Source organism: Scyliorhinus torazame, chromosome 14 (genome assembly GCF_047496885.1).
Source record: "Scyliorhinus torazame isolate Kashiwa2021f chromosome 14, sScyTor2.1, whole genome shotgun sequence".
In the NCBI taxonomy this organism is placed as follows: Eukaryota; Metazoa; Chordata; class Chondrichthyes; order Carcharhiniformes; family Scyliorhinidae; genus Scyliorhinus; species Scyliorhinus torazame.
The window spans coordinates 81,342,061-81,356,663 of NC_092720.1; positions in this window are offsets into that span (position 1 = coordinate 81,342,061).

Genomic DNA, 14,603 nt, shown 5'->3' on the forward strand with positions numbered 1-14,603 from the left:
TCTGCTTTTCTTTCAGAAATCCTGTATTCACAATTTTCCTCTTCCTTCTATTGTGCAATTTGTCATGATTAAAGTTTCAGGGTGAACTTTACCTGTCGAGGTGCTACAGAATACTATTTCTACAGTAGGTTTACTAGAATGTAATAGTTGCACGTTACAGGTTACTTTCCGACACAGTGCGTATTATATCTGGCAGACCTAACATGGAAGTTATACAACAAAATGTCATATTATTCATGATATTGTCCAGCTTAGATATGAATTGAATCATCAAAATGTGGTTCACAATACAAAGAGATCATATTTCATGTGCCTACATAAAAATATCAAAATAATATCTCATTCAATATGCAGTGGTGGTTACTTCCTTGTTTTATATAATTATACCAAGTCTATTGGATTTTAAGGTAATTTCAATTACATATGGTATTTCCAAAATACATAATATCACATAAATTCTATAGATGCAGTCATCCAATGGCAGGTTTCCTGTAATATTGGGCAGAAACCCTGGGACATACAAACTTAGCAGGAGGCTCAATAGATTCCTGAACAGTTTAAAAATTAGGGGCCATTCAGAGGTGAATAAGAGCTCAGTGCCAGTTTAGAACAGATGCTATCAAACCCCAGGACCCTTCATTTTCCTAGGTGCTAAATACCTATGCAGCACATAGGTCTAACTTGCTTATCCACAGTCTAATTCAGGAAGTCCCCTGATTGTTCCTCTGACCTGGAATATTTGTATGATTGTCATCTGCTTGCAATTAACAAAAAATTATGATCAAAAGAGCACATTATAAGATCTGAAGTCTTTTCTTGTATGTTGCCAACTGAACTTAATAATAAATGCTCCATACACTTTCATTCAATATAGATATAATGTGCACGCAGAACTTTTAATTGCAAATATCTTATACAAGAGTAACAGCTGGAAACAGTCATGTTCAAGTGTTTTCACCAAATTATATGAAACACAAGTGTTTAAAACAAGTCTCTCTGTCCTGTGAACTCCATGTTTAATGTGCGTCCACATCTCCTGGGATTTGTTCTGCCTTGTGTTTGTGTCCCTCCTTGCTGATGAGATGAGACTATCATTAATTAGGTGGTGTGCACATGTCAAAAGGAGAATTACCCCATTTTGTGAAAGGCTCCTCGGCAGAGACATTTTGGGAGCTAGCTACAGCCATGAGGTTACTGTACAATTCTGGTTAATAAATACCTTTTGTGTTCATTAATGAAGCCTGTGAGAGTGCATCTTTACAAGCGTCAAATTTAGCGATGGTAATGATGTTGAATATCAAAGAGAGGTTGTTGGATTCTCATTTGTTAGAGATGGCCATGGTCTGGCACTGCTGTAGTGCAGATGTTACTTGTCACTTATCAGCTCAAACCTGAATGGTGTCCTGTTGTTGCTGCCTGTGGGTATAGACTGCTTCATGATCTGAGGAGTCACAAATGGTATATTACATTGTGCAATCAGAAGCGAACATCCTCATCTCTGACTTAATGTTGAAGCCATGATGTGGAGATGCCGGCGTTGGACTGGGGTGAGCACAGTAAGAAGTTTTACAACACCAGGTTAAAGTCCAACAGGTTTGTTTCGATGTCACGAGCTTTCGGAGCGCTGCTCCTTCCTCAGGTGAATTCACCTGAGGAAGGAGCAGCGCTCCGTAAGCTAGTGACATCGAAACAAACCTGTTGGACTTTAACCTGGTGTTGTAAAACTTCTTAATGTTGAAGAGAAGTGACACGAATAACGCAATTGAAAATGGTTGGACCTAGGACACTACCCTGAGTAACTCCAGAATGATCTCTAGGGTTGAGATGATTGTCTTTCACTGCCCCACCCAGCGTCGCTAACACCCATCAGCCTCCTATCCCATTGCAAAATTTGACTCCTGCCTCTGCCCCACAGATTGCCTCCAACCCCCAAGAATTGCCTCCCTCGTGCTCCCCAAGATTGACTCATCCCATCCTCCTTCCAAGATTGCCTCCCCTTCCTTTATCCCAACCCTCACAAACTCCCCTCCTATTCCTGCCAGCTTTGCCACCATTCTCAAAATTGCTTCCAGATTGCTCCCTAGATCACCTCTCCCTCCAAATCTCATCTCCCACAATGACCAATTCCTCCCGCTAAGGTTACATTCCCCAATCCCCAAAGCACAGTCCCCCAACTCCGCAAGATTGCACATCTCCACACACCCCTCCCCAGGGTCACCCTTCCATCTAAGATCACATTCCTCTCTTGCAGGGTCCTCTCTCCCAACCCCAGAATTGCTTCCCCAGCCCCACTCGCGATTGCCTCTCCTCAATCCCATGAGTCCCTGCTACACAAAACAGGCTTGTTCCTCCTTCCCAGTCACCCCCACCTCACAGGGTATGTACACATTCTCTCATTTCTGAACACTTTCCCTCTTTAGCTACTGTAAAATATATCACTTTCTCTCTCTTTCCTTCAAAATCAGGTTTCTTTCTCTACTTTTATGAATTATGTGATGATTTTGTTTTCTATGATTTTCTGTCTTTGGGTTTCCCTCATGCTGTACACTGTTCTCTGGTTGAGTGGGCTGGCTAATAATACTCTATAACACATCATATAGTTCATAATGTTGATGCCATATGAGTGGATTAAAAGCAATGATTCTAAAATTTATTATATAATGTTGCAGCTTCCTCTGTTGGAAATTGTAAGTAAAACAGTCATTGAAAATACGCACCTTATGTAGAAGATTGATTATGTATACTGGTTCTTTAATTATATAACAGCTTGTCATAATCAACATTTTTGATAGAAATTAAGGAGAAACGTTCCTTATTCAAAAGCAAAATAATGCAGATACTGGGAATCTGAAATAAAACTAAAAATGCTGAAAATACACAACTGGTCAAGTAGCATCTGTGAAGAAAGAAACAGATTTTACGTTTCTGGTCGATGATCCAATTCGAATGAAGGGTCATCAACGTGAAATGTTGAATGTGTTTCACTCTCCGCAGATGTTGCCCGATCGTCTACTTCCAGCAAAATTTGTTTTTAGATTAAGGCACTGAAAGTGGAGTGGCTCATAACAATTGCAAATTATGGCTAAAATTTCCACCCACAGATCTGGCCTTTCCTGAATGCTCTCACGTGTCTTTTCCTGCAATATGAAGTTATTCGCTCTCACAAAACAACATGAGCTTGGGCAGCCAATGCAGTTCAGTTTCAGTGTGCTGGTTCGTGCTGTCAATCTCTTCAACTGTGAGAGCCAGGGCCTGGGAGAGAAGGCTGCAGACAGAACACAAACTGATGTGATTTTGGTTTTCTAATGAGGAAAGGTTGAGCAGATTCTTTCATTGTCTGGATGGTCAGAGATTGGATACAAGTTGAGAGATGCGTGTCAGGACCCCATGGAGGTCCTGGTACGCACACATGTGCTGAAATTGCGTGGGAAGTTTAAACTTCCAATGGGATGATTTCTGCTGCGTAACACCAAACTTTTCCAACACTGAGCTCAGGGTCTTAGGCCTGATATCTGTGATTAACCTGCAAACTTACCCTGGGAATGTTATGCAATTTAATACCTTGTCTAACTCGGTGATTAACAGCATAACTCAACTGAGCACCACAGCCAACCTCCTCAATCACTAACCCCACCCACACCCCAAACCACCCTAACAAACCCCTGACTTGGCCTCATATCTCTCCTGTTATAACCCGCATGAGACCTGAGCAATTAGCCTCCACATTGAGTGCTAGCTCCCTCGCTGAGCGGCAAGAAGCCCATCCATCTCCAATAACCAATAATATAAAGGGCGGCCAGGCTTGGAACCGATATCTCAGACCCGGCTGGGATCTGAAGAGTATCATACATACTATTACTTCATAATAAAACTAGTTTATCTTATCCATTCATCTCGCATTCATCTGTGATCACTAAACTACCTGACCACTTGACTACCACCCCCCCCAACCCGACCTGAGAACCCCGTAACCACATGACTAGTCTCCCGACCCAACCTGACTATCCCCCTGCCAGCCTGGCTTCCCTTCACCCAAACCCAACTACTCACCTCACCCAATTACCTCTTCACTCACCTATACACCTGAACCAATCACCCACCCCAGCACTCGGTAACCTTTTAAAAAATTAATTTACGGGATGTGTGCAGCGCTGGCTATGTCAGCAATTTTGCTTACCCCTAATTGCCATTCAGAAGGAGGTGGTTTGCTGCCTTCTTGAACTGCTGCAGTCCCTGAAGTGTAGGTGCACCCACAGTGTTGTTAAGGAGGGAATTCCAGGATTTTGACCCAGCGACAGTGAAGGATCCTACTAACCCATTAATTTACTGAAAGACGTGGGCCTTAAAAAAACTTACCAGAATGCATCAACTACTGTTCTGAAAAAGGGGTGTGTCCACCATTCTTCAATCTGTTCTTGCACCTGATAATCATCTCCATGGGTGGCTGTACTGATCCTTTTTTGCAAAATTAGTTATCTTTATGGGCACTATCAGTGTGCACATCAACACTGATCAGAAGACCAACGGCGTAAGATTCTGAGCAGGTTTGACCAGATAGATGTTCATTGGGAAATCTAGATGAATGTGCTAAATTGGGGGAAGGCTAATTATAACAATATTAGGCGGGAACTGAAGAACATAGATTGGGGGCGGATGTTTGAGGGCAAATCAACATCTGACATGTGGGAGGCTTTCAAGTGGCAGTTGAAAGGAATACAGGACCGGCATGTTCCTGTGAGGAAGAAAGATAAATACGGCAATTTTCGAGAACATTGGATGACGAGTGATATTGTAGGCCTCGTCAAAAAGAAAAAGGAGGCATTTGTCAGGGCTAAAAGGCTGGGAACAGACGAAGCCTGCGTGGAATATAAGGAAAGTAGGAAGGAACTTAAGCAAGGAGTCAGGAGGGCTAGAAGGGGTCACGAAAAGTCATTGGCAAATAGGGTTAAGGAAAATCCCAAGGCTTTTTACACGTACATAAAAAGCAAGAGGGTAGCCAGGGAAAGGGTTGGCCCACTGAAGGATAGGCAAGGGAATCTATGTGTGGAGCCAGAGGAAATGGGCGAGGCACTAAATGAATACTTTGCCTCAGTATTCACCAAAGAGAAGGAATTGGTAGATGTTGAGTCTGGAGAAGGGGGTGTAGATAGCCTGGGTCACATTGTGATCCAAAAAGACGAGGTGTTGGGTGTCTTAAAAAATATTAAGGTAGATAAGTCCCCAGGGCCTGATGGGATCTACCCCAGAATACTGAAGGAGGCTGGAGAGGAAATTGCTGGGGCCTTGACAGAAATCTTTGGATCCTCGCTGTCTTCAGGGGATGTCCCGGAGGACTGGAGAATAGCCAATGTTGTTCCTCTGTTTAAGAAGGGTAGCAAGGATAATCCCGGGAACTACAGGCCGGTGAGCCTTACTTCAGTGGTAGGGAAATTACTGGAGAGAATTCTTCGAGACAGGATCTACTCCCATTTGGAAGCAAATGGACGTATTAGTGAGAGGCAGCACGGTTTTGTGAAGGGGAGGTCGTGTCTCACTAACTTGATAGAGTTTTTCGAGGAGGTCACTAAGATGATTGATGCAGGTAGGGCAGTAGATGTTGTCTATATGGACTTCAGTAAGGCCTTTGACAAGGTCCCTCATTGTAGACTAGTACAAAAGGTGAAGTCACACGGGATCAGGGGTGAGCTGGCAAGGTGGATACAGAACTGGCTAGGCCATAGAAGGCAGAGAGTAGCAATGGAGAGATGCTTTTCTAATTGGAGGGCTGTGACCAGTGGTGTTCCACAGGGATCAGTGCTGGGACCTTTGCTCTTTGTAGTATGTATAAATAATTTGGAGGAAAATGTAACTGGTCTGATTAGTAAGTTTGCAGACGACACAAAGGTTGGTGGAATTGCGGATAGCGATGAGGACTGTCGGAGGATACAGCAGGATTTAGATTGTCTGGAGACTTGGGCGGAGAGATGGCAGATGGAGTTTAATCTGGACAAATGTGAGGTAATGCATTTTGGAAGGTCTAATGCAGGTAGGGAATATACAGTGAATGGTAGAACCCTCAAGAGTATTGAAAGTCAAAGAGATCTAGGAGTACAGGTCCACAGGTCATTGAAAGGGGCAACACAGGTGGAGAAGGTAGTCAAGAAGGCATACGGCATGCTTGCCTTCATTGGCCGGGGCATTGAGTATAAGAATTGGCAAGCCATGTTGCAGCTGTATAGAATTATAGTGTTCAATTCTGGTCGCCACACTACCAGAAGGATGTGGAGGCTTTGGAGAGGGTGCAGAAGAGATTTACCAGAATGTTGCCTGGTATGGAGGGCATTAGCTATGAGGAGTGATTGAATAAACTCGGTTTGTTTTCACTGGAACGAAGGAGGTTGAGGGGAGACCTGATAGAGGTATACAAAATTATGAGGGGCATAGACAGAGTGGATAGTCAGAGGCTTTTCCCCAGGGTAGAGGGGTCAATTACTAGGGGGCATAGGTTTAAGGTGAGAGGGGCAAGGTTTAGAGTAGATGTACGAAGCAAGTTTTTTACGCAGAGGGTAGTGGGTGCCTGGAACTCGCTACCGGAGGAGGTAGTGGAAGCAGGGACGATAGGGACATTTAAGGGGCATCTTGACAAATATATGAATAGGATGGGAATAGAAGGATACGGACCCAGGAAGTGTAGAAGATTGTAGTTTAGTGGGGCAGCATGGTCGGCACGGGCTTGGAGGGCCGAAGGGCCTGTTCCTGTGCTGTACATTTCTTTGTTCTTTGTTTGTTTGTAGAGCTAGGGAACACTATTTAAAAATAAGCGGCGGGGATTCTCTGTTTCAGAGACTAAAGTGCTGACGCTGAGACTGAATCGGTTGTGTTCTATGACGGGAAATCTGCCGTTGTTCCTAGAACAATTCATCAACCATCAATGGGTAAGCACCAGCGCCATGCGGAACACGACTGATTCCAATGAAAAACAGTGTCCAGTTCGCAGGAGTCAGGATTAACACCCAAGAGGCTGACAAGCTGCAGCCGCATAAAAGCACTCCACTCCCCACATGTACTCATCCCAGCCAACAAGATGGCAGCAAGGAGAGCAGCACTGCAGTCCACAGAAGTGGAACTAGTGGGCTACTCTGTGCCCCGGGGTGGGGAGGAGGTTGCCCACTGCCGCCGTGCACCAGGGTGCAGGTGTGAGAGGCCGTGAGAACCGTGGGCAACACCACCAGGCCCGCCCAGCAGTGCCGCAAGAAACTGCATGACCTCCACAGGGAGGCCATGGTGAGTAGGCAGCATTGTGCACCTGGCACTCATCACCGATCCACACACCTGTAACCCCCTCTCCCCACCACCACCGGGACCCAACCCCCCCTCCCCCTACATCACTTGCCAGCACCCGTACTGGCCATCATGGCTGGGTGCCCTTGCCACGAAGGCCGCCAGCTACCCATCCCCTGTGCTGCATGTGTCTGACTGTCTAACATTGTGGTCTGGATATTCCGATTTTGAGGCTTTGTCCAGAGCATGTGTAGTCTTACGGCCAAAAAGTCAACGGCGCCCCCATACCAATGCTCCGCCGGTGGGGGGCTAGCAGCCATGCCACGTAAAGCCCAGGCTTTACCTGCAGATATGGAAGGAGAATTGCTGGGTCCATGGCCGCGCATGATCACGGCAATGACCTGCGGCGGTCGCTCCGTACAACACGGCGCTGTCCGCGCGCGGACCCTGCCTGCCACATAGTGACCCCTGTAACCCCCTTCGTCACCCTTGGACCACCCCCCCATCAGTCCCCCCTACGTTTGCCGATGACCCCCCTGGCCAGCGGAATGACTCCCCCTCCCCCGACTGGCGGCGTTGGACACAGTCCGCAGCCGCCACACGAGGTTGATGAAAACTCTGACCACAAGTGATCCACGCCATCGGGAAGTCGGCCCATTAGGGGCGGGGCATCGGGGGAGGGCCTTTAGGTGACTTCCTGAGGCCATCCCAACGGCGTGCGGTGTACTCCCCGATGTGCTGTTTTGGAGGGTCGGAGCATCTGAAAAATGGCGCCGCCCCCAATTTTGGCATCAAAACGGATTCTCTGGCCAATCGCCGAATACAATTTCGCCGTCGGCAATCGGAGAATCCAGCCCTGTGTGTTTTATGTCTCCCCATCCCAGGAGAAATCGGCCCACAACCATCGGGAGAGGGAAAAGAACAGAGGGCGACCACCAGACCTGTAGCCCCTCACCGCAGCTGAGCAGCGGGCACGGGACCTGATCTGTGGGCCCAGGGAGAGGGCGGTCGCCTTTGGCATCAGGCAAACAAGTGAGACCCCGCTGAATTGATGTTACCATGCACGTCTGTCACACCCCCACATCCACCCCCACCCCTCCACCCCCCCGCACCCCTCCCCACACTGCCCACTCCAGCACCGCCATCAGCCCACACTGACTCCTTCACCACCACCCTCACCCACACTGCCTTCCCCCCACACTGCCCACTCCACCACCCCCCCACACTGACTCCTTCACCACCACCCTCACCCACACTGCCTTCCCCCCACACTGCCCACTCCACCACCGCCACCCCCCACACTGACTCCTTCACCACCACCCTCACCCACACTGCCTTCCCCCCACACTGCCCACTCCACCACCGCCACCCCCCCACACTGACTCCTTCACCACCACCCTCACCCACACTGCCTTCCCCCCACACTGCCCCCTCCACCACCGCCACCCCCCCACACTGACCCCTTCAACACCACTCTCACCCAGACAGCCTCCCCCCCACACTGCCCCCTCCACCACCACCACCACAACCCCCAGTCCAATCATTCGTCCTGTGTTGGAGGGAAGGAATACTCAGAGTCTTTTCTCGACCGCGTGGAGTTGTAAAAGTTGCGTTTATTCAAAATTGCTGTGTGCACAAAGGAGAGACAGATTCTGCTGCTACCCTTAGCTCGCAAAGGTCAGCTCCAATCATATTCAGGGTTACATGCATATATGATTAAAGTTCTTTCAGAGTTACAAGCAGGCATTGATGTCATCGATTTATACAAAATAATACAAGCTGATCAGTAGGCATATTTTACTGGGCCCCTTAATGGGAAAACGATTTACTAATACAATGCATCTTTATAATTTCCTGGACCCTGTTTAAAATATTCCCCTTAATCTGAACTCCTTGATGGGGTGTTAATGTGTTTTTATTCCCTGCTCTGGGCTGGACAATGAATCTCCTACAGACAGGCTGGAGCCATGGTTTCTGTGACGTGGGTCCCCATTCTTATTCTAATGCCCTTTAGGATGATTGAATTATCCCAAGTGCCGGTGACCTTTCTTTAAGGCTCAACATTTTAACCCCTTGCCTACTGGTTTTCCCCTTTCCATGTGCTGCTATAAACCTGGAACATCTTTATTATTACTTATATCAATTCTTTAATGCAAATAGCCGCTAACAGTCCTGTCTTGTGTCTTGCAGGATCACCTGGAAGGAGGCGGGTCCTACTGGTGCCCCCCGACCCCAACCACAACCCCAGGAGGGGAGCAGCGAGGAGGAGGAAACGGACACCAATGGGAGCCCTCGAACCACAGCCAGAGACACCGCGGAGCACCAGTCCGGGGATGACACTGACTTCCCATCACAGCTGTCTTGAACACCCTCCACCATCCCAGAGACACTCGCCTCGGTTCACCACCTTAGTGAAGAGGCTTCTGGGGCACTATTTGGTGCGCACCACACACATGCTGCAGTACAGCAGGTGGAGGTAGGAACCCCAAGTGGTCAGACGGCCAGAGGGCTCACTGACCCCAGAAATTAGTTTGGGGCTTCTGGATAGGGCGGTGCCATCTATAGCGGAGAAGCAGTCACAGAGCTAGGGACTGCTTTTGGGGGTGTCGGCAACCATCCAGCATCTGCAGGTGCAGTTGCAGGAGTCAAACCGCCTGCAGGAACAGGAGGTGGTGCCCAGGCCAACGGCACACAGGTGGCGTACGCTGTGGAGGCATCGGCCATGGGTCAGGATGTCCAAGGCCTAGGGCACTCTGTGCGAGCGGTGGCCGAGGCCCAGGACAGGGCTGCCCTATCACAGGCAGCCATGTACCAGGGCCACATGGACATTGCAGCGGCGCTCCAGAGCATGGCCCAGTCATAGCTGGTCAAGGCCGAGGGCGACAGCAGCATTGCCTGGGCACTGGCCGAAGTGACACCAATCAAGAGGGTGGTGATGCAGTTGCTGGCGGATGTGGCACAGACCCAGAAGGTGGTTGCACAGTTGCAGCGTGATGTGGCGTGTTATCCCAGAGGGAGGTGGTCCACTCCCTGTGCTCCATGGCTGCGAGTATCGAGACTCTGGTTGGGACGGGCGTGGGCCTCCAGGACTGGCAACGCTAGGTGGCAGGGGAGTCTCAGGAGTTAGCTCCGCTCGCTCCCCTGTCCCATGGAGTAGCCCGTGGTCATTGGGGATCCCAAGGGAGGAGGAGGTAATGGGGCCCATGCCAGTAACTCCTGCAGGGGAGGTGCCGGAACACCACAGCGCCTTGGAATCCCCCTTGGGTTGGCAGCTGTAATATTCCCTGAAATATTCAATATGCATGTTGCTATTAGTACAATAAGGGCTCACTGCCTTATATTAAAAGATAAAAGAGCTTTATGCTGTTCTCATTTATAATGTTACCAGTTGCAAGTTTTAAAAATTCAAATGCAGCATAATTTTACTGAAGTTATGGCAGATGTTTGCTCATTCCTGACTCTATCACAGGCTGGGAGTTTCTCTTGCATTTATAGATTTCAAAATGTGGTTCACAAACCGTGAAGAATCTGGAAGGGGAACCTAAGGAGTTTGTGATCTCAGCAAATATTTGTTTATCAAATCTAAGGCATATCACATGCACATGCTCTTTGACTCACCACTATGGTATTTGTATTCCTGTGCACTATTAAAATATTTTATGCAATGATTGCATTATTTTTCTTTGGGTCATTGTGTTGTTTATTAAAGATTAGAACAGGGCATCATGAGAACATGAGACCTTCCTGATAGAAAAACTGGAAAACAATTGCTGCAGTAAGTGCACAGTCCTTCTGCTTTCCAACGTGTTATTCTATTTTTTTTAATTCATTTTTATGGGATTAGGACATCTTTGGCTCAGCCAGCATTTGTTGCCCACCCCTAATTGTCCTTAAGCAGGGGGTAGTGAGATGCCTTCTGGAACCACTGCAATCCATGTGGTATGCCCATGGTGCTGTTAGAGAGGGAGTTCCGGAATTTTGACCCAGCGACAGTGAAGGAACACCAATATATTTCCAAGTCAGGATGGCGAGTGACTTGGAGGGGATCCTTCAGGTAGTGGTGTTCCCATGTATCTGCTGCCCTTGTCCTTCTAGATGGTAGTGGTCATGGGTTTGGATGGTGATGCCTAAGGAGCCCTGGTGACTTTATGCAGTGCATCTTATAGATGTTACACACAGCTGCTATTGTGCATTGGTAGTGGAACGAGTGAAAGATGGTATCGAGTTTCTTAAGTGTTGTTGGCGCTGCATTCATCCAGGCAAGTGAAGAGTATTCCATCACACTCCTGATGTGTGCCTTGTGTGTAGTAGACAGGCTTTGGAGTCAGGATGTGAGTTACTTGCTGCAGGATACCTAGCCTCTGACCTGTTTTTGTAGCCACAGTATTTATATGGTTAGTCCAGTTCAATTTCTGCTCAATGATAACCCCCCAGTTTGATAGTGGGGGATTCAGCAATTGTAATGCTATTAAATATCAAGGATGATGGTTTTATTCTCTCTTATTAGAGATGGTCATTCCCTGGCACTTGTGTGGCACTATTGTTATTTGCCACTTGTCAGCCCAAGCCTGGATATTGACTAGGTTTTCCTGCATTTGCTCATGGACTGATTCAGTGCCTGAGGTGTCGCATGAATGGTTGAATGCAATCATCAGCGAACATCCCCACACATAACCTTATGTTGGAAGGAAGGTCATAGATGAAGCAACTGAAGGTGGTTGTGTAGATCCCCAAATTTCTTTCTCTGTCAGTCTGGCCTCAATAAAAGTTGAGATGGATTCGCACGTAAAAAGAAGTTATTTATTTAGCTTGCAAGCTTGATTCATTTCATAGAAATATAAGAGACATCCAGTTTCCTATATCCCAGAAAGCGAATGAACAAAGAAACAAAGGGATCTCTGCAAATCAATTCAAATGGTATCAAGTTTCACATACTCGACGGACATAGGTCAGCCTATGTCCCTCCTGACCTGTTCGATCTATTCTGATTGGCTCACTTCCAATCCCTTTCTCTGGCCCCTATCAATGCAGCATCACTCTCATAGACACACCTCTTCCTGCTTTTTCCATGCGGTCTCAAACCCCTTTGTCCCTAACTGCCAGAATCAAAGTGGCTTATTTCTACATTACATTAACTAGTATCTCTAAAGTAACTATTTTATATCACATTCGTCAGTTGGGCACAGGACACTACCCCGAGGAACTCCTGCAGTGATGTCGCAGAACTGACCTCCAACAACCATAACCATCTTCCTTTGTGCTCAGTATGTCCAACCAATGAAAAGTTTCCCCCCTGATTCCTATTGACTCCAGTTTTGCTGGGGCTCCTTGATGATTAAATGCTGCCTGATGTCAACGGCAGTCACTCTCTCATCATAGATAAAAGCAAATTACTGCCGATGCTGGAATTTGTAACAAAGGCAGAAAATACTGGACAATCTCAGCAGGTCTGACAGCATTCATCCCCCACCATCTGGCCTGGGCTTGCGAAATCCTGCCAACTGTCCTGGCTTGAGACAATTCACACCTCTTTAACCTGCCCCATCTGGACCTGTAAAGACTTAATTACCTGCAAAGACTCGCATTCAAAGTATCGTCTTGCATTTTTGACTTTGTCTGTATATATGTTTCTGGAACCTACCTCTTCATTCATCTGAGGAAGGAGCAGTGCTCCAAAAGCTAGTGATTGGATACAAACCTGTTGGACTTTAACCTGGTGTTGTAAGACTTCTTACTGAGCATCTGTGGTGAGAGAAGGGAAATAACATTTCGAGTCTGGATGACTCTTTGTCAAAGCTAGAGGGTACTGGAAATAGGATTCGATTTATACTGTTTGGGGGGTGGGGGGGGGGGGGGCGGCTGGAACAGTGGGGCTGAATAGGAGAACAGCGGTAGTTGGAGATTGACAAAGATGTCGAGGACAGAAAGACAAAGGGAATGTAAATGATGGAGATAATGACGAAGAAGGGTGCTGGTAGTGGCACATTAAGAGATCAAAATGTGTTAATGGCAGAACAAAGGTGATCAGTGTGTCAAAGGACAAACAGGAATAAGGAATAGCTGGCCCAGGTGGGGTGGGGTGGGGGAGGGGGGACAACAATGAGGGAAAAACAGACCGATGGAGAAATGACAATTATTATGTTGAAATAAAAAAGACGTGAAGGTGGAGGAGAGAGTTCAGAGTCTTAAGTTGTCGAACTCAATGTTAAGTCTGGAAGGCTGCAGCATGCCTAATTGGAAACTGTTCCAATTAGCAACAGTGGGCTTCACTGGAACATTGCAGCAGGCCAAGGACTGACATGTGGACATGAGAGGCAGCACGGTAGCATCGTGGATAGCACAATTGCTTCACATCTCCAGGGTCCCAGGTTCGATTCACCGCTGAGTCACTGTCTGTGCGGAGTCTGCACATCCTCCCCGTGTGTGCGTGGGTTTCCTCCGGGTGCTCCGGTTTCCTCCCACAGTCCAAAGATGTGCAGGTTAGGTGGATTGGCCATGATAAATTGCCCTAGTGTCCAAAATTGCCCTTAGTGTTGGGTGGGGTTACTGGGGTATGGGGATAGGGTGGAGGTGTAGACCTTGGGTAGGGTGCTCTTTCCAAGAGCCGGTGCAGACTCGATGGGCCGAATGGCCTCCTTCTGCACTGTAAATTACATAGAGCAGGACGGTGAATTAAAATGGCAAGCGACAGGAAGGCCTGGATCCTGCCTGCGGATAGACTGAAGGTGTTCTGCAAAACGGCCACCCAGCCTGCGTTTAATCTCTCCAATGTAGAGTAGACTGCACTGGGAGCAGCAAATGCATTGGAGCAGATTTTAAAAGGTGCATGTGAAAGTGCTGCCTCACCTGAAAGAGTGCTTCGGGTCTTAGATGGTGAGCAGGAAGGAGGTAAAGGGGCAGGTGTTACACCTTCTGCGATTGCTTGGGAATGTGCCGTGGGAACAGGGTGAGGTGCTGGGGTGATGGAAGAGTGGACTAGAGTATCCCGAAGAGAAAGGTCCCTGTGGAATGCTGACAGGGGGTATAAGGGCAGATGTGTTTGGTGCTGGCATCATGCTGGAGTTAATGGAACTGGTGGGGTGAAAAGTGAGGACAAGGGGACCCTATCCTTGTTCTGGGAGAAAGGGGTAAGAGCAGAGATGCAGGAGATGGGTAGGACACTGTTGAGACCCCTGTCAGCCACAGTGGGTGGAAAACCAAGAGTAAGGAAGACTGAAGACATGTCAATACCACCTTTTTGGAAAGTGGCATCATTGCAACAGATGCAACAGAGGCGAAGAAACTGGGAGTATGTGATGGAGTCCTTACAGGATGTGGGGTATGAAGAGCCGTAGTCGAGGTAG